The 20,345-nt window shown below is 28.6% G+C and overlaps 1 long non-coding RNA gene across 2 annotated transcripts; it reads right to left on the bottom strand.

Annotated features, from left to right (window-relative positions):
• Window positions 1-2,486: 2,486 nt before the first annotated feature.
• LOC112741065 (uncharacterized) lies at window positions 2,487-5,246 on the bottom strand. 2 transcript variants are annotated; one of them, XR_003171362.3, is made up of 3 exons: window positions 4,477-5,246; window positions 4,258-4,362; window positions 2,487-2,723 (listed from the first exon to the last, which is right to left on the bottom strand). It is a non-coding gene; the product is annotated as an uncharacterized lncRNA (long non-coding RNA). The 2 variants fall into 2 exon arrangements; XR_011871854.1 differs by having other exon boundaries at window positions 4,258-4,357; window positions 4,477-5,223.
• Window positions 5,247-20,345: the final 15,099 nt, after the last annotated feature.

Raw genomic sequence — 20,345 nt, forward strand, 5'->3', positions numbered from 1 at the left:
TGATTTTTTACCAAAATTAGCTAGGTTCTCAAACTTCCAAAATTCATAACCAAACCAAATCAAAGCTTATTCAATTTCACCACAAAACACTACCAATTACTCTACTTTACCTCACAATTACAATCCAATCAATTTAACATCTATTTCAATCAATTCATCTACCATAAACTCAATTATTTCACAATTTCTACATCAAGAATCCAACATAACCAACTTTAACACAATCTCACTACTCATAAGCATCACCTACCATACCTCATCATAATTTCGCATAATCACAATAATCCAATCTCAACATCAATCCACCATCCTCAACATACATCAACATCAACAAATATCATAATTCATTCTCATCATTCACCAAAAATCATCACAATCATCGAAATCATCATACATCACAATTACCAGCAATCAATTTTCAAACCTATCCTATGGTCCACAAGCCTAAGTGTCTAGAAATATTACATATTACATAGAAAAAATCGAAAGCATACCTTGGTCGATTCCCAATATGTACAATTCACCAAGTTGAATCCAATTCAAGCCTCCAATCACCAACAAATCACCAATCAACTCCAACAAGTATCAACAATCAAATTTTCCAAACTATACACATTAATTTACGACAAATCAATATCTAGAGTTCCTAAATACACAAATTCACAAGGGATAAGAGCAAGCTTACCTTACCCAACAGTTTTGGGAGCAAAATCTAATAGCAACCAAGTGCTAGAGTGTACCTAAACACCCAAAATCACAAAAATCTCTCAAAAACCAAACCTAAAATTTTGAAATTCTTAGAATAGTAGAATGGGGAGTGAAATTCGAAATCTTACCTACACAAGTTGGATAGAACTAACAGACTCGACGAGAACTTCGCGTAACCATCAACGGCACGCGAATCGGAGTTCCGTAACTCAAGTTATGACCTTCGGAAGTTGGTAGTAAATAGTAACACTCTCTTCTCACTTGCAGCTGTGTTTGTGGTGTTTTGTGTAGTGAATGAGTTGAATGCTCATTAAAGAAGGATTTTATATGTTGGACTTGGGCCCAATCCAATCCGTTAGCATTTTTTAACCCATTTGACCCAATTTTGGGCCAAACCTTTAAAATTAGTGTCCGATTTTCAACTTTAATTGATTTTATAAGTTTCTCTACTATTTTTACTGTTCTCACACAGTACTGGATAGATTTAAGCTGGTACTGCCAGCTAATTTACCGGTACGCATTTTCACGTAGTTTTTCGCAAAAAATTACATTTTTGAACTCAAAAAAATCTACTAAATCCAAAAATCATATTTAAATTTTCTAATTAACATTCTAAATTCTTGGATCCTATTTTGGGCAATTAATTTAATTTAGTTAAACTATTAATTAGTCGCGATTCTTACGGTAGCTGAATCGGGATATGTGGCCCTGTCACTTCTTCTTCTCTTCTCTGTTTTTGGTTTCTCTATTTAGGAGATAAAACAAAATAATCTCCTACTTATTCTATCCAACTAGACTTTACAACTATATGTCTTCTACTTAATAATCTCCTACTTATTCTATCCAACTATTTTTTTCGACAAGAGACAAAATAAATTAATCTCCTACTTTTCACCTGAGGCAACACTACAGAATCCAGAAGTTCTATTAAGTTCCAAGATTACTCAAGTAAAGTAAAAAGAAGCTAATATTCAATTCCTTTTTTTACAACCATATTACGTGCACAAAAATAATTAGTTATCCTCATAAAATATATATTAAAATATAAAATACACTTTAAAAATAAAACAACACATATTTATACGCAAATACATATTAATTCATTTTTTATGTATATATAGCATTTTTAGTAAAGATAATCTTAGACATTATATAAATAATTGAGTTTTATAATTTTTATAAATTTACCATGTATATTTTCATATAATTAGACTTTTATTATTCCAAAATTTTTTTTATTCATATTCATAATTAAGTATTTAAAATTATTTCTATAACATAAATTAGTCATTTCTATCATTTATTTGAGTTTGCGTACAACGTGGGTTTCATTCTAAAATAGTTTTAGGGCCTAACTTATGATTGATATTAATCATACACAAATAATCAGTCCTCCAAAATTACGTGTCGAATGTCTATTTCTAGTGAGAAAAATTGTTGACCTTTTCCCCTTTTCACCTCGTTTTTAGAGGGAATTAGTCCCCATCTTAAGGGATACAATGTATCATTATATTGCAAAAGATGGGGAGGATGAACCAACTTGAGTTACGTAAATAGTTTCCGAGTTAAATCTCAAAATAATTCTTGAAATTGTACCCGAATTTTAAAGTGGTTTCTGAAGTGGATAGTTATCCAAATGCATATTTACAGTTGCTGTAACACCCTCTCTATCAGAAGTCACGCTTCCGGCTGCACTACTCTGATAGCAAGAAGTGTTACAACCACTTTACATACTAAATAATAAAATAGGAGCCTGTGATTCGACACTATATCGCTGATTTCTTTGAAAACCATAAATAAATACTTTATCTTAAGAAAAATACAAAACAGGCATACATTCATATACAAGACTCCTTACATAATAATTCAATATATTATACATATAAAACATACAATTCCTATCCCTCTTACAAACTTGTAATAACAAAGACGAGGGAAAAAAAATAATCTAATCAATATAACAGCATATAAACCAAACGCAGTATAACTCTTCTTAATGCTTCTTCATCCGGTTCCTGAAAAGGTAAATCTGTAGGGGGTGAGAACCTAACCACACGGTCTCACCACGGAGTTTCAAAGTTGTCATAAGAAGATATCTAATAAGAAATCTGCTTTCGAGCTTAGTGATTATTATTGCCTTATGAATTCTTTAAAAAAACCAATAGGTAATCATTTAAAACCTTTTCGAGGAGGCAATGTTTAATCTTTCAGAAATCCAAAATCTTTTTCTTATAAGAAAATCTCAATCAGAAATCATTCATGCAATCAAACCACACAATCATTAATTCAGCACCAAAGTTCATTCTCAAATGTAGCACGCCAGGACAAACACAGACAAGACAGACAAGGAAAGCACAAGTAGGTAGCAGTTACAGCAAATAGTTCAAGTAGCAGTTAAGAACAGTTTAGCAATTAGGCAAACCCAAACAAGTTCAAACCCAAGCAAAGCATACAGATGCATATGATGCATGCCTGTCCTATGGCTGATGAGGCTCATCTGTCGGTTATCCAGCCAACCCGACAAGTCTGAATTGTACTTAGACTGTCCCCCGACGTGCATCCCCAAGAGTCTATGCATAGCTTTTTTCTCAAATAATCAATATTGCTCAATGGGGGTAACATTCCCGGGAATTTATATAGTGCCCGGTCACCCACTTACATCGTAGGGTCAACAGAGTATCGAGTTTTCAACCTGGTACACGTGGTGGCAAGCCACGGCACTTAATCCAGGGAACCTCGTATCTCGGATATTTCAAATTCATAAGCCATGTGAACAATTCAAATTTCACATCTCATCATACTCAACATCATAATCATTCATCAATCCAAATCTCATTTCCAAGTTCATTTCAAAGAAAATCCTCATCATCCTCTTTTTCATTCTATTGGTTAACAATCTCAATTCCCAAAATAAAATTCTTTCTTTGATAGACAAATCAATCTTAAAACGTATAATGCTTAAAAACAAATCTTTTTTAATTAATTACTTTAAATAAAACTTTCAATTTTATGAAATTTCGGCAGCATCTCCTCTAAAACTCGGACACTGCCACCCTTTTCGGGTCCCATCCGAACATTTTTCAAACATTTTCTCAACCATTTCCAAATCTCAAACATTTTCCAGAATTGAACCAGTACCAATGTCAAATTATTTTCAAATCAACCAATTCTAACAATAAAACTCTTTTTAAAATCGAATCAACTCAAATATTAAATCATTCATAAAATCAAACCAACTCACAATCAAACCGTTTCCCAGAATCAATTTATTTTCATATCTCAAATTATTTCCAAAATAGTTTCATTTTTATTACTAAGTAAACTCTAAAACCAAGAAAATCTACATTTCTTAATAATCAAGTAAATGACATTCTAAACCGGTTTTTATCCACAACCACACACCACTCACGCAAATCAAGCACCCAATAATTCAGTCCAACAAACCATCACATCCATAAGACCAATATAATCACAGAAGTGAATCTCTTTGCATCAATATCTATTTATCACAACTCTGTAATATAAGATAGATTTTAAGAAAACCCCTACCTCGTTTACGACTTAGCTACGCGATAAACTCAGTTTTCCTCTCGGCCCACAATGCGGCAGTCTCATCCTCAACTCTAAACCACTTTTGTAGCAACCACAGCTACTCTAATCGTAATAAGAAATAACCGGAACTCAATCAAATAGCAAATAGTATCGCAAAACCTCAGCCACATATAATATAACAGCGATTAAAAGAGTTTCAGAACAAGAACGACTTACTCTACCAACAAGAAACTAAGTACAGCACAGCCACAGCTCCAGCGGTTAACTCCGGCAAGCTCCAACAGCGGCGACTTTAACCAGCAGAGGAAGAACTCACAAGAGAATGGCGGCTCCGACACTCAGGGGAACAAAACCCAGCATAAACGAACCAGAGCCGGAACCCAAACTGGAAGGGGATGGGGTTTGGCAGCTGCAGGGGCGTCCTCTGGCGGCTGCAGCCATGGTTTTCCGGTGCCAGCAGCGGCGGCGAGGAGCTCCGCGATGGTTTCCTTCGCGTGCGTTCTCCTGTTCGCGACTTAAACGGCGGCGGATCTGGCGACGGTTCAGACGAGGACGGCGCCGGCAATACGAGTGGTGACGGGGAACGGCGGCAGAACGCGGCGGTGGTGGCATAATCGGCTCCCTGTCTCTCTTCGTGCACTCTTATTCTTCGCGGTTCTGTTACTCGTAGGCGGTTCGGCGGCGACGACTCGATGGCGCGGCGACAGCAGCAGCGCGGCCTACCAGTTCTAGCGCGTCTTCCTCTTCCATCGACGCTGCCTCTCTTTCTTAGATTTCTTCTCCGTGCATGTGAGTGTGCTTGCTTCGTTTATGAGTCGGTGAAATGCAGAGAGGATGAGAAAGGGGTTAGAGCTGCTTAGCGTGAAAAGGAAAAGGGAAGGAGTGAGTGATAATTAACTCCCAATCTTTTCTTAGTTAAAATCAGAACCAGAATTGCTAAATCTAGTTATCATAACAATTATTAAATAAAATGAAGTGCTATGTCTTGTTTATATTTCCAAAGCAGCAGCATTAAAGCATTCAAATAATTTTCTTACGGTTGAATAAAGTTTTATAAAACAAGCTATTTATGATTTAAATAAAAAGTAGGGTAATAATAGAAATCAAATTAAATATAAAATATCCATCTTTAAAAATGTCTTCTAATTAATAATTTTTAAATAATTTTCAGTTAAATACTAATTTAGTAAAAATTAGAGATAAGTAAATTAATTCTCTTTTATTTATAAAATAAGGTTAAAAATCTATATATTAAAATTTAAGGCATATAAACTATTCATTATTTTTCAATTATAAGAACTCTAAATAATAAATAAGGGTTTACTCAACTTTTATATAAAAATCTCTACAAATATAGTCTTAAATAAATATAGTATATCATAAATAATTTATTAATAATTTTTAAAAATTTAGGAGTCTTACAGTTGCACTCCGAAACTCGTAGTAGTTTCTAAGGTACTTTTTGTCTATCGTTAAAGCTAAGTTAGACTAATTCTTGTTACACTGCCACACTAATATGGGGATGAAAACTTTTTTTGTTGCAATTTGATTCCTTTTCTTCTTTTAAAATCCTAATCCCCAAATGATTTTCAATATTTTCCAATCTTCTCCTATGTTCTCATCTATTCTCCAATGTTATAGAAGAGGATAATTTTAAAACAGAATACATCAAAATGCAGAGACTAGTGTGTGCAGTAAAATAGGGCAAGGGATTCGATGGTCCCAGAACGTTTAGACCATTAAATGGTCCTATAACAAAACATATTCTTTAAGTTTTTTTTACAATTGCGACATAGTTCTTTAACTAATGTTAATTATAAATTAACCCCATATATTTTATTTAATTATAAAAAATATTTTTTATTTTATAAATTATTATTTTATCAATCATCTATTATGTTTATTAACAATTAAAAACAAAAGCAATAACGAATTAGATCTTCTATTGATCATAATAAAACTTTTGGCCATTCTAATAGAGTAAAAGTTTATATTTGATCCGTGACGTTCGTCCAGGGCCACAAAATCGTGTTTCCTTGAAATCCAATCGATTGGATTATCAAAACAATCAATTGAATTATAACTCAATCGAGTGGATTACATTGTATCACAAAACAATCGATTGAAAAATGTAAGGCAGCATGGTTTTCGCTTAAATCAATCGATTGGTCATATGACCCAATCGATTAAACGATGAATAAAAAGTGAATTTTTGTAATTCAATCGATTGCTTCTACTACCCAATCGATTGAATGTTTAAAAACAACCTGAGGTCTCACAATTCAATCGATTGGTTGTGTTATCCAATCGATTGAATTCACCAAAAAAAGATGGATTTTCCAAAATTCAATCTTCCATTTTAACTTTCAACTGCTCTCAAATTACATTCTCATGAACCAATGAAGCTCTCATTGACCAATTTAGGCATGATAAATTGACTTTAAGTCTTTAATATACACCTGATAAGAATCTTTTTGCATTAAATTGCTTTAGAGTATCATCTATTTGTATTCAATTATTTTGACGATGTTTAGTAATCCTTATTGGTTGGGAATTAATCGCTGAATATATGTCTCGATTTTTCTCCAAACTCTCCCAACCAATTATTGTGGCAGATGAGGAATTCACGTACACAACCAATCGATTGATTTTGGAAAATCCATCTTGTTTTGGTGAATTCAATCGATTGGATAACACAACTAATCAATTAAATTGTGAGACCTCAGGTTATTTTCAAGCGTTCAATCGATTGGGTAGTAGAAACAATCGATTGAATTACAAAAATCCACTTTTTATTCATCGTTCAATCGATTAGGTCATATGACCAATCGATTGATTTATGTGAAAACCATGCGGCCTTGTATTTTTCAATCAATTGTTTTGTGATACAATGTAATCCACTCGATTGAGTTATAATTCAATCGATTGTTTTGATAATCTAATCGATTGGATTTCAAGAAAACACGATTTCGTGACCCTGGACGAATGTCACGGATCAAATATAAACTTTTAATCCATTAGAATGACCAAAAGCTTTATTACGATCAATGGAAGATCTAATTCGTTATTGTTTTTATTTTTTATTGTTAATAAACATAATAGATGATTGATAAAATAGTAATTTATAAAATAAAAAATAATTTTTATAATTAAATAAAATATATAGGGTTAATTTGTAATTAACATTAGTTAAAGAACTATGTCGCAGTTGTTAAAAAAATTTGAAAAATATGTTTTGTTATGGAACCATTTAATGGTCCAAACGTTCTAGGACCATAAAATCCAGTATCGTAAAATAGTGCACATCAAATCAATATCTAGTGCACATCAAATCAATAAAACCTAAATTTACAAAAAGCAAGAAAATAGTTTCTTTCCCAAATTAGAGTTAGGTATCAAAATATTACCAAAATAATTCGCTTTTTTTCTTATCAAGTGCTTCAAAAATGAACAAGAAGGCTCAAGCAATAGTAAGGAGATATAATAAATAAGTTATTAGATAGAAAGGTCCTCTATTTCTATGAACTGCAAAGGCAAAAAGCATTGCTAGTTTAAAGTTTTAATATTCAATAGCTTATCATCACAGTTCACAAGAACAATGGAAAGAAAATCTTGACATTCCAAACAGACTAATCATGCTGACTTGAAAGAGTTCCAAATGATCTCTCTCTAACCAATACAATACTAATCACACATATACATGAAATGCTAACTCAAGCAACATCATGTTTGATTTCGCTCTTCCTAGTCCCAAAATCAATTTCATCACCTCAGAATTGATTCTAGATTCTCTCATCTTGACATTCCAATCAAACTATTCTGCTTCCTAGAATCAATTTCATAAAATTAAAAGCATAATTAAAAACAAATTTGGTATACTTACTTCAACATGTCCTTTTTTAGCAACTCCACTTTTTTCGTCAAAATCAATGATCAAAGGTACTGCCAGACTATGATCAATTGCCCAAAAACAAATGGAGTACTCACCAGCCTCTTCGAAATTAGACCAAAAAGTACCAAAATCCACTGTTTCAGCATAGTGATAACTGATCTCTCGAGGTGAACTCACATGTCCCCCATATTACAAATAAAACAAAATAATATTATAATAATAATGCTATATAAACAACTCATTTTATCAACAATTCAAAACATCTATACAAAACTAAACAACTATTTAAATTACAGCTGTTTACATAGCATGTGCACAAATTATAAATAACCATGAAAGCACATTTTTATTTTCGTCTATCTCTCGTTAATTAACATCCTTGTTGCTGCTCTACTACTACATTACTGCTACTACTCAGTATTTGTTTAAATCAGATTTTTTGAAAAAATTTGAAAAGAAATTTCTAAAGGAAGAAAGAAAAGAAAAAGATCATGTCCCAAAAGAATCACTTTCTTTTTTCTTTTATAACTTTCCAGATTAGTGATTATTACTATTACTACTATGTTAAAAAAATAGATCATAACTAAAATGCATCTCGGCAAAAAAAATTAAATAAAATCTTGAGGTAAGTTCGAAGAACCGCAAGTACATAATATAAAATTGAAGATATACATGAAAAAAAAAGTAAGAGCCTAAACCCTTACTTTATCTTTAGGCTTAATTCATTCACCAATAAAACAAAAATAGCCACGACATCAATTAAGAAAATGACCTCGAATGTTGTCAAGTTAAAAAGATTTGATAGCTAATAAATTTCATACGATGTCAAAAGAAGATGCACTTCCTTCTCACATTACCAAAAGTGGCATATGTTCTTGCCATACCAAGACCACCAGATGTTGAAGGAGAGTCCATTACAAAAATACGAGCGATGCAAAAATGGGATAGCGATGACTATATATGCACCAAACACATATTCAATGGCTTGACTGATTGTTTGATGTCTACCAAAATGTTGGGAGTACAAAAGAACTATGGGATAAATTAGAGGCAAAATATATGGCTGAGCACGCAACAAGTAAGAAATTTCTTGTCACTAGCTTTAATAATTATAAGATTGTTGATGGTAGATCTGTTATGGAACAAATGCACGAAATTGAGCGTATTTTAAATAATTTTAAGTAACATAACATGCACATGGATGATATCATTATTGTTTCTTCAATTATTGACAAACTTCCTCTACTGTGAAAAGAATTCAAAAGAACTATGAAACATAGAAAGGATGATGTTTCTCTCGAGCAATTAATTAAGTAATCACCTTCGTCTTGAAGAAGAGTATCGTAAACAAGACAATACTAAAGAGCAAATTACTCATGCTAATCTTCACGTAATGGAGGATGAAAAATCCAACAAGCCCAACAAGAAAAAATATCGAGATTTTAATAGATCTCAAGGTAACAATGGTATATCAGAAAGAATAAAAAGAAAGAAAATTGTTTTCATGGTGGAAAACTAAGACATTTTAAGAAAGAATGTCACTTCTTAAAAAAGAAGAAAGAAGAAAGAAAAGAACAACACAGCAATAAAAGATAATCTTATTGCTGTTATTTCTGAGATCAACATGATTAAAGATATTGGGTCATAGTCGATAGATTCTGGTGCAACTCGACATGTGTGCAAGAATAAAAATGTTTTCGAGACATTCAAATAAGAGAATGGGGCTATTTAGTACATGGAAAATGCATCATCTGTTCAAGTAATGGAAAAAGGGACTGTGAAACTTGAATTCACTTCCGGAAGAGTACTTAGGGTCCGTTTGGCTAGGTTCATAAGTGACTTTTTTTAACTTTTAACTTATGAAAAGGTGTAGTATTAATGTCTGATACAATTTTCAAAACAAAATTGTAACTTTCTGAAAAGCTATTTTAGTGTTTAAAGAGAAGTTAAAAAAATGACTTCTCTCATAATAAAAAACTTTTTATCACTTTTTTCTTAAAATAAGTACTTTTAGAACTAAAAAACCAAATACAAAATAACTTATTTATAAGTTACTTTTAATATAAGCATTTATTATTTAAGCTATTTCTTCAAAAGTAACTTAATTAAATAGTTTACCCAAATTGGGCCTTACTCTTACTGATGTATAGTATGTACTCAAGGTTAGAAAAAATTTAGTTTTTGTACCTTTACTTAACAAGTATGGGTTTAAGGCTGTTTTTGAAGGTGACAAATTTATTCGGTCTAAAGATGGAGTGTTTGTGGGTAAAAGATATCTATATAAAAATATGTTTAAATTAAATATTGTAAATAATAATAATAATAATAATAATAATAATAATAATAATAATAATAATAATAATAATAATAATGTTTCTTTTTATATTATTGAGTCCTTTTATTGATGGCATAATTGGTTATGACATGTTAATTTTCATAAATTAAATGATATGATAAAATATGATATTATTCCAAAATTAATTAAAAATTCAGATTTATGCACAATTTGTATGTTAACCAAAATAATAAGGCTTCATTTTCAAAGAATACAAAGAAATTCTAAATTATTAGAATTAGTACATTCTGATATATGTGATTTGCATGGTTGGCCTATTATAAGTGAAAAGAAATATTTTATAATTTTTATTGATGATTTTAATAGATATTGTTATATATATTTAATGTATTCTAAAGATGAAGTCTTGGATAAATTTAAAATTTTTAAAACCAAAGTTGAATTGTAACATAAAACATTTCTTAAATACTTAAGGTGTGACTGTGGAGGAGAATATTATAATTCTAATTATTTTGAGTCCATTAATATTGTTCATCAAACCACTGCACCATATTCTCCACAACAGAATGGTATTGCTGAAAGAAAAATAAGGTGCTGGAAAAAAATGGTTAATGCCATGTTATCTTATTCTTGTCTAGCAAAAGGTTATTTGAATGAGGCTATGTTAATTGCCTTTTATATTTTAAATAGAATTTCTAATAAAAGGAATAAAATAACTCCATATGAACTTTGGAAGAATAAAAAGCCTAATTTTAAATATCTTTAAGTTTGGGGTTGTAGAGCAATTGTAAACGTTTCTGAACCTAAAAGAAAAAAATTAGGAGAAAGAGGTATAAAATGTTTTTTCTTAGGATATGCTGAGAATAATAAAGCTTGTAGGTTTGTAGTTATTGAATCTAATGAATCATATTCTGCTAATACAATTATTGAATCAAGAGATACAATTTTTCTAGAGGATGGATTTAATTCAACTCCAAGACCTAAAATTCACTTAGAAATAGAAGATAATGTAAAAAATAAACCCGTTGAAAATATTGAAGTTAGAAAAAGTAAAAAAAAAAAATCAGAAAAGCAAAGACTTATGGACTAGATTTCTTTATGCTCCTTGTGGAAGGGACAGGTAAATCAATAGATAGCATTGCACTTATATGTTTTCATATGGAAGGTGATCCTGAGACCTATGAAAAAGCTATAAGTTCTCGAGATTCAGATTTTTGGAAACAAGCAATACAAGATGAAATGCACTCAATAATAAGAAATAACACTTGGAAATTAGTGGATCTCCCTTGTGGGTCAAAGGCCATTGGTTTTAAATGGATTTTCAAGAAGAAGATGAAAGTAAATGGAACTATTGATAAGTTCAAAGCACGGTTAGTTACTAAGGGTTCGCACAAAAAGAAAGAATTGATTACTTTGATACATATGCACTAGTAGTAAGAATTGCAACAATTAGAGTGCTTATAGCGCTTGCTTCAATTTTTAATTTTTCCATTCACCAAATGAATGTTAAAACAACTTTTTTAAATAGTGAATTAGACGAAGAGGTGTATATGAAGTAACCAGAAGGAGTTATAGTTGCTGGTCAAAAAAATAAAGTGTGCAAATTAGTTAAATCTTTATATGGACTGAAACAGACCCTAAGTAATGGCATAAAAAATTGATAAAACTATTCTTGCTAATTGATATAAAATAAATAAATCTGATAAATGTGTGCATAGTAAAATTAAAAATGGTAAAGATATTATGATTTGTTTATATGTTAATGATATGCTTATTTTTGGTACTGATTTAGAATAGATAGGATAAACTAAATATTTTTTTCTAGTAATTTTGATATGAAAGATATGGTAGTTGTAGATATAATTTTAAGAATTAAAATTGTTAGAGATAGTCAATTTAGAATTATCTCCGTCTCATTATATAGAAAAAAATATTAAAAAAGTTTTATGAGTTTGAAGAATATTTAGTGAGTACTCCTTTTGATCCAAGTATTAAATTAGTACCCAATACAGGTTCGTCTATTTCACAAATTGAGTATGCAAAAATAATTGGATACTTAATGTATACTATGACCTGTATTAGACCAGATATAGCATATGCTATAAGAAGTTTAAGTCGATATACAAGTAATCTAAGCAAAAACCATTGGCATGCTGTCAGAAGAATATTAAAATATTTGAAAGGAACACTAAACTATACTTTGTTGTATAGTGGTCAACTTTCTGTTTTAAAAAGATTCACAGATGCCAGTTGAATAAGCTATACAGAAGATCATGCATCAACAAGTGGTTGGATCTTTATCCTTGGTGGGTTGTTGTTTCTTGGGGATCCAAGAAACAAATTTGCATAACAGACTCTACCATGGCTGTAGAATTTGTTGCTTTGGCAGCATCAAGCTAGGAAGCTAAATGACTTAGAAATTTATTACATGAAATTTTAGTTTGGCCAAAACTAATGGCACCAATCTCTATACATTCTGATAGCCAAGCAACATTATCAAAAACTTATAGTCAAATTTATAATGAAAAATTTAGGCACATTGGAGTAAGACATAGCTATGTTAAAAATCTTATTGGCAATGGAGTTATATCTATAAATTTTATAAGGCCAAAACAAAATCTTACAAATCCTTTGACGATTGACAAGGGATTTGATGTTTAAAACATCAAAAGGGATGGGAATAAAATCCGTATTTTAAATAATTACCAATGGTAGAAACTCAACTCACACTTGAGTAACATCAAGTCTTGAGTTCAATGCGGTAAAATACACTATCTATTCTTAATATATAAAAGTAGATACATAAGCATATACACATTACTTTTGAGACATTTCTTTCTTCCTACTAATGCCATGTCAGCAATATTGTTTACTTGGTACAACTTTAGAATCAATTCTTGCCAAATTAACTATTATTTCCAAATCAGCAAAAAAATAAAATATCTACTTAATATACTAAAACTGGGTTTTCCCCCAACTAATAAGGGTGACGTGTCGATCTCTCATGAGTCCGTTTTCCCTCCAAAGCGAATGAAATTTTTCATCTATTCTAAATTATTTTATAAAAAATACCTTTATTATAATTATATTATTATATTATAATTAATATTTAATGAATAATATATAATTATACTAATTTAGGAACATATCTTCATTACAATTATATCAAATCAATATTTAATGCACTATTAAACTACTTATCAATTATAATGCGTAATTATTATACATAATAAAAAATTACCTTAATAATAAGTAATTTACATATTTATTTTTGTTTTACTAAGGTCTATAAATAGTATTTTTCTGTGGTACATGAATCTAAATTTAAGAGTCAGCTCATAATTTTATATTTAGTATTTTTTTTACTACTTCATTGAATAAGAATGTATTTTTCATTTTTTATTGAAGTTGATCCTTTTAAGGTATAATTTATAATTTTATAATATTTTTCATATACTCATTCTATTATATTATTCTTTTAATAATTTATTAATTGTTGTTACTCTAAGTTATTCTTATCGTCTAATGTTCCAGTTCGATTGTCTTTTATCACAATCGTTTACAATGCATCACATCCATGAAATACCTTATCGAGTTGTCTTCACTGATTCAGGTTCCAACTACATGGATGTAAACGTTCAAAGAAGGGGCAATAATCTCTACTTTATCGAAGGATGGTTGGATCTACTCACCTATTATGACCAACCTAATGGAATGTGGTTAAAGTTAGCTTTCTTGGGACGAGCTCGATTTTTGATTGAGAAATTGCATCAACGGAATTTTATAGGGCAAGTTCAAGTTCCATCCCCTCTATGCTTTTTTACGTCTGCCCGAAAATCTTCAAAGTGGAGCACATAATGAGATTGAATTCTCTCAGTTTAAGTTCAGTTTTGCTAAATTTGTGACAAACTCAGATATGCAATTTCAACGATTGGTAATATATTTAAATTTTCTTATTTTAAGTTGTTCTTTTGCATGCATGCAATGCCATTGAGAGGAATAAGGGTTAGTTTGGTTTCTCAATGTGGCAATTCTATACCTTGCCGCATTACATTGATAGCGGATAATGAAGCTTATTTAACAAGAGGATGGTTTGAATTTGCACGAATTCTAAATGTTGATATTTACGATGTTATTTCAGTTGGTTATCGTTACGAGAATGACTCTATATTATACGTGACTAAGAACTAGAATAGATTCAATATTGTTTAAGTAATTTGGTTTTAATATTAGTACAAGTTTAATCACCCGTGCCATGCACGTGATAAGATTGAAATTATAATTTTAAGTTGTTATGTTAAATTTTATTTTAATTATAATAATTTAATTAATAAAAAAATAATTTGTATATGTTGTTTTTCTTTTCTTAATATAGTGTTAATTGTATTAACTATAAAATAGTTATTTAATCTACTTTTTTCAATAAATCAGGCATATATACTCAATATGACCATAAATAATCTAGTAATACTTAAATTTACCAACAAAGTTTTATATATTGATTTACTGTGAAGTAAGAAAATATCAAAATCAGCTCAAAATGAAGAACAAATTAATAGAGAATTCTAATGCAGAAAGTTTTGTAATAAACAATAAATAATTTAAACCTACTGAATAACAATTCAATGCTATCCTTTGATACCTGCAAAATATATACATAAAACAACACTGTATAAATATTTGTATATAAAATTATATGATTAATGTAATTATAAAATTGTTTGTCAAGAGAATAAAATTATACGAATTTTAATGATAATTTTAATATTCTCAAACTATTAATGTACAATAAGAATTCATCTATTAGTTCCTAGAATTTTTAAATTTTTTTAAGTGATAGTAATAAATTTTAATAAATAAATAGATTTAGTAAGACATTTTGTTATTACCTTTTTATTATAGGATCTCAAAAACTTCTCTATATACCACATTCATCGTGCAGTTATCTTCCAAGTGTCCATGATCTTGCAACAGCACTCGCAGACCATCTTTACTCGTTACCCTTGATAACGCAACATACAATTGACCATGGGTGAAAACTGACATTGGAAAGTAAATTCCAACTTTCGATAGAGTTTGTCCCTAGGACATATTTATTGTCATTGCAAATGACATGATAATTAGGAATTGTCTTCTTTGAAACATGACCGACAATGTTTCATTATTTGGAATTAGATTCAGTCTTTGAATAAGAACAATACTTCCAGCTTTGTTACCAGTTAAAGTCTTGCATTCTAACACCATATTTCCCATTCTTCTAACTTGCATCCTCGTTCCATTGCACAAACCATTAGTTTGGTCTATATTTCGCAGCAACATAACAGGAGCGCCAACCTTCAAAACCAACTTGTGTGGTAGTAGACCTGAACAATTTATTCCATTTAAAATCTCCGGCGAGAAAGCATCTAACTCAAATTCCATATTTCCCTCTTCAGCACACACACAGTCTGAACTTAAGTAGACTCTTTCTTGTCCAAGTAACCCTGCAATCATCTTGTTGTTGACATTAGTGACACAATCCAAAGTTGGTGCAAGAATTGCTCTATCCTTGAAATAATTTTCAACGGATAAATTGGATAGCATATCTGGATACACGAAATTAATGAGGTCATCCAAAGCTATCTCAGAGTTCTTAATCAAAATGTCAGATGGTATATGAACGATCGATTCACCATCTGTTGTATCACCAGCTAAATCATCACCAATTTTGAGTAGCCATTCTGCAAAATTTCTGAGTTCTTGTATGTTGTTATTTTCACCTAGTGACAATCTCATATTTTTTGTAAGCTTCAAAACCTTATAGTTATGCCACAAATATGAAGAATTAATAGAAGACTGAATTATATCTTGCCTTGAGCCTCTGGGAATCATAGGTAAAATTTGTCTAAAATCTCCTCTAAGAACAATAACTTTACCTCCAAATGACAAATGAGCATTATACGAATCTGAGCACCTTAAGATGTCTCTTAGACATTTGTCTAAAGTTTCGTAACAATACTTACTTATTATCGAAGCTTCATCCCATATGATTAATTTGGCCTTGGATATTAACCTTGCAAGAGGACTTCCCTGTTTAATGCTACACAAAGAATCCTTATTTATGGCCAAAGAAATTTTAAACCTTGAAAGTGAAGTTCTTCCATTAGGCAACAAAAGTACAGCAATCCCACAAGAAGCAACATTTAAAACTATACCTCTTTTAGACCTAATTGAGCATGATATAGTTGACCATAAGAATGTTTTTCTACAACCACCTTGACCATATAAGAAGAAAAGTCCACCCATATTACCGCTAACAGCACCAATTATTTGATTGTATGCAAATTTCTGCTCATTAGTTAGCCTTTCTTAATACCCACTTAGTTCATTCGCAAGAGCATTAATGTCAAAATAATTGAAACAATTGACTATTACGACTTATATATATATATATACTAATTACAAACGATATGAATTTTTAATGAAAATACTTGATACTAATAGAAAAAAAAATTATATAAATAGAAATTATTTAATTTTAATTTCAATTTCATATAATAAAACAGTGATTTTCAAAAATTATGGAATCTTTTTTTAACATATGTATTATGCCATACGTATAAATTATATGGGTTATTATATAAATTCATATATATGCATAACAAAACAGTTTAATATTATATATTTTTTACATTAATTATATGGCAATATTTTAAAAAAAGAGATAAAAGAAGAGATATATAAATATGTATAATATTATTGTTATATATAAAGCAGTTTTATATTGCTTTAATTATAAAGACTTACTATAATTATATAAAATTTAATTTGAGAAAATAATTTCCTTTGCCATAAATAATATAGTAAAACTGTTAGTATATTATCTTCTTTATGGTTAATTGAATTTATCAATAATTTTCCCGTGTAAATCATTATTACCCAGTTTTTAATAACTACTTAATATACAAAATTTGAAATTGAAAATTGTTATTACTAATTTAATTAACTGGCTAATTGAGTAATAATTGTCAAATTATTAAGGTGCAAAATCATTGACTTACTCAATAAATTTCCATATATTATTTATATTTCAAGTAATAATTTGAAATTATATTATTTACCCGGTTAATAATACTATTATTAATAATTATTTTTTGCATTGATTTTTAAATCAATTATTAAATAATTATTTTTGTTAAGATAATTGTTTATAAATTATTTCAAATTATATTTTGTTAAGATATAATTATTTAAATTATTACTCATGGCACGGGTATAATTTCATTTTATACCAATTAATCAATTATAATTATATGACACAGGTGTAATTTTAATTTTATCCACCGATTATTGGCAAATAAGTTTTATTCCAATTATAAATAAAATTTGTTTTTATTGGCAAATAAATTGTCTTTAGGTCAACGATTTAATATATGTGTAGGTTTATTTTTTGTCAAATATAATAAAAATACAAATAAAGAAATAAAGGATAAAAATAAACTTAATAATATCTGACACTACTTTATTTTATTAAATTATTTAAAAATAGCACATCCACAAAAAATAATCGTAATATATAAATTGAGGCAATAATTTAAAATTCTATAATTATAATTTAATCAAATACTAATAGTAAAACTAAATTACCAAAACAATATTGAACTTATTTTAGTCCTTAGTCACGTATAGTATAGAATCATTCTTGTAACGACAACCAACTGAAATAACATCGTAAGTTTCAATATTTAGAATTCGTGCAAAATCAGACCATCCTCTTGTTAGATAAGCTTCATCATTCGCTATCCATGCAATGCGGCAAGGTATAGAATTGCCACACCGAGAAACCAAACTAACTCTTATTTCCCTCAATGGCATTGCATGCATGCAAAAGAAAGCTGGTAATTTCTGGAAAAAAAATCAAAATATGTTAAAAAATTATTCTAATAACGAACAACTTAAACTAAGAAAATTTAAATATATTACCAATCGTTGAAATTGCATATCTGAATTTGTTATGAATTTAGCAAAACTGAACGCTTACAACCATGTAGTTGGAACCCGAATCAGTGAAGACAACTTGATGAAGTATTTTATGGATGTGATGCATTGTAAATGATTGTGGCAAAAGACAATCGAACTGGAACATTAGACGATAAGAATAACTTAGAGTAACAACAAATAAAAAATTATCAAAAGAATAATATAATAGAATGAATATATAAAAAAATATTATAAAAAATTATAAATTGTACCTTAAAAGGATCAACTTCAATAAAAAAAACGAAGAATACGTTCTTATTCTATGAAGTAGTAAAAAAAACACTAAATATAAAATAAATTGACTCTCAAATTTAGATTCATGTACCACAGGAAAACACTATATATAGACTTTAATAAAACAAAAATAAATATGTAAATTACCTATTATTAAGGTAATTTTTTAATAATGCATTAAATTTTGATTTGATACAATTATAATGAAGATATATTTCTAAATTAGTATAATTATATATTATTCATTAAATATTAATTATAATATAATTATATTAAAGATATTTTTTATAAAATAATTTAGAAAAATTATTTGATATACGTGAATCGGATAACAAAGATTTATTATTATTATTATTATTATTACTATTATTGATATTATTATTATCATTAAAATTATTAAAAGTATTTTTAATTGATAATTGATAAGTAGTTTAATAGTGCATTAAATATTGATTCGATATTATAATGAAGATATGTTGCTAAATTAGTATAATTATATATTATTCATTTAGTATTAATTATAATATAATTACAATAAAATAATTTAGAATAGAAAAAAAATTATTCGTTTTGGAGGGAAAACGGAGGCATGAGAGATCGACACGTCATTTTTAGTAGCTGGGGGAAAACCCAGTTTTAGTATATTAAGTAGATTTGATTAAATTATAATTATAAAATTTTAAATTATTGCCTCAATTTATATATTATGAATATTTTTCGTGGATGTATTATTTTTAAATAATTTAATAATTAATAAAATGAAGTGGTGCCAGATATATTATTTAAATTTATTTTTATCCTTTATTTTTTATTTGTATTTTCATTATATTTGACAAAAATCTCTACCTAAACATATAGTTTTCGTTGACCTAAACACAATTTAGTTGCCAATAAAAACCAATTTTATCTATAGAAAATAATGAAACATGTATTTTTTGATATTATATTAATATAGTAAGTAGACATTATGATATAATAATATCTTTAACTGTATTATAATTAGCTCATAAATAATGTATGATTATATTATTTTAGGAAACTTTTTTATTATAATTATATCAAATCAAAATTTAATTATGATAAAACATGTTAATTATAATTTTATCATAAAATTATAATAATTACGATAGTTATGTTATATATTTTAATCATTTATATAAGTAAATAAACTAGAAAACAATCAAATCAAATCATGAAAGTAAATAAATAATATAGAATAATATTATACATTTAATTGTATTATAATTAGCTCATGAATAATGTATGATTATATTATTTTAGGAAAATATTTTTATTATAATTATATCAAATTAATATTTAATATATTATTTAAATTTATTTTTTATATAATAATAATATTATATATATTTATATATCACTTTTTTAAACTCATTCTTACAAATATTGGCATATAATTAATATAGATAACATATATACTTAATAAATATCTTTATTAAATTAATTATAACGATTAATAAAAGATAATCTCATAACTATAACCTAATTATAGTAAGAATTTTCATAAAAATAATTGACTACTAATTTGAATATAATTGATATAGTTAAATTGATACAATCGATAAGATTGAGAATATGTAGCAATTATAGCAATTATTATATCAATTATAATAATAATTCACGTGA

The sequence above is a fragment of the Arachis hypogaea genome, chromosome 2, assembly GCF_003086295.3.
Source record: "Arachis hypogaea cultivar Tifrunner chromosome 2, arahy.Tifrunner.gnm2.J5K5, whole genome shotgun sequence".
In the NCBI taxonomy this organism is placed as follows: Eukaryota; Viridiplantae; Streptophyta; class Magnoliopsida; order Fabales; family Fabaceae; genus Arachis; species Arachis hypogaea.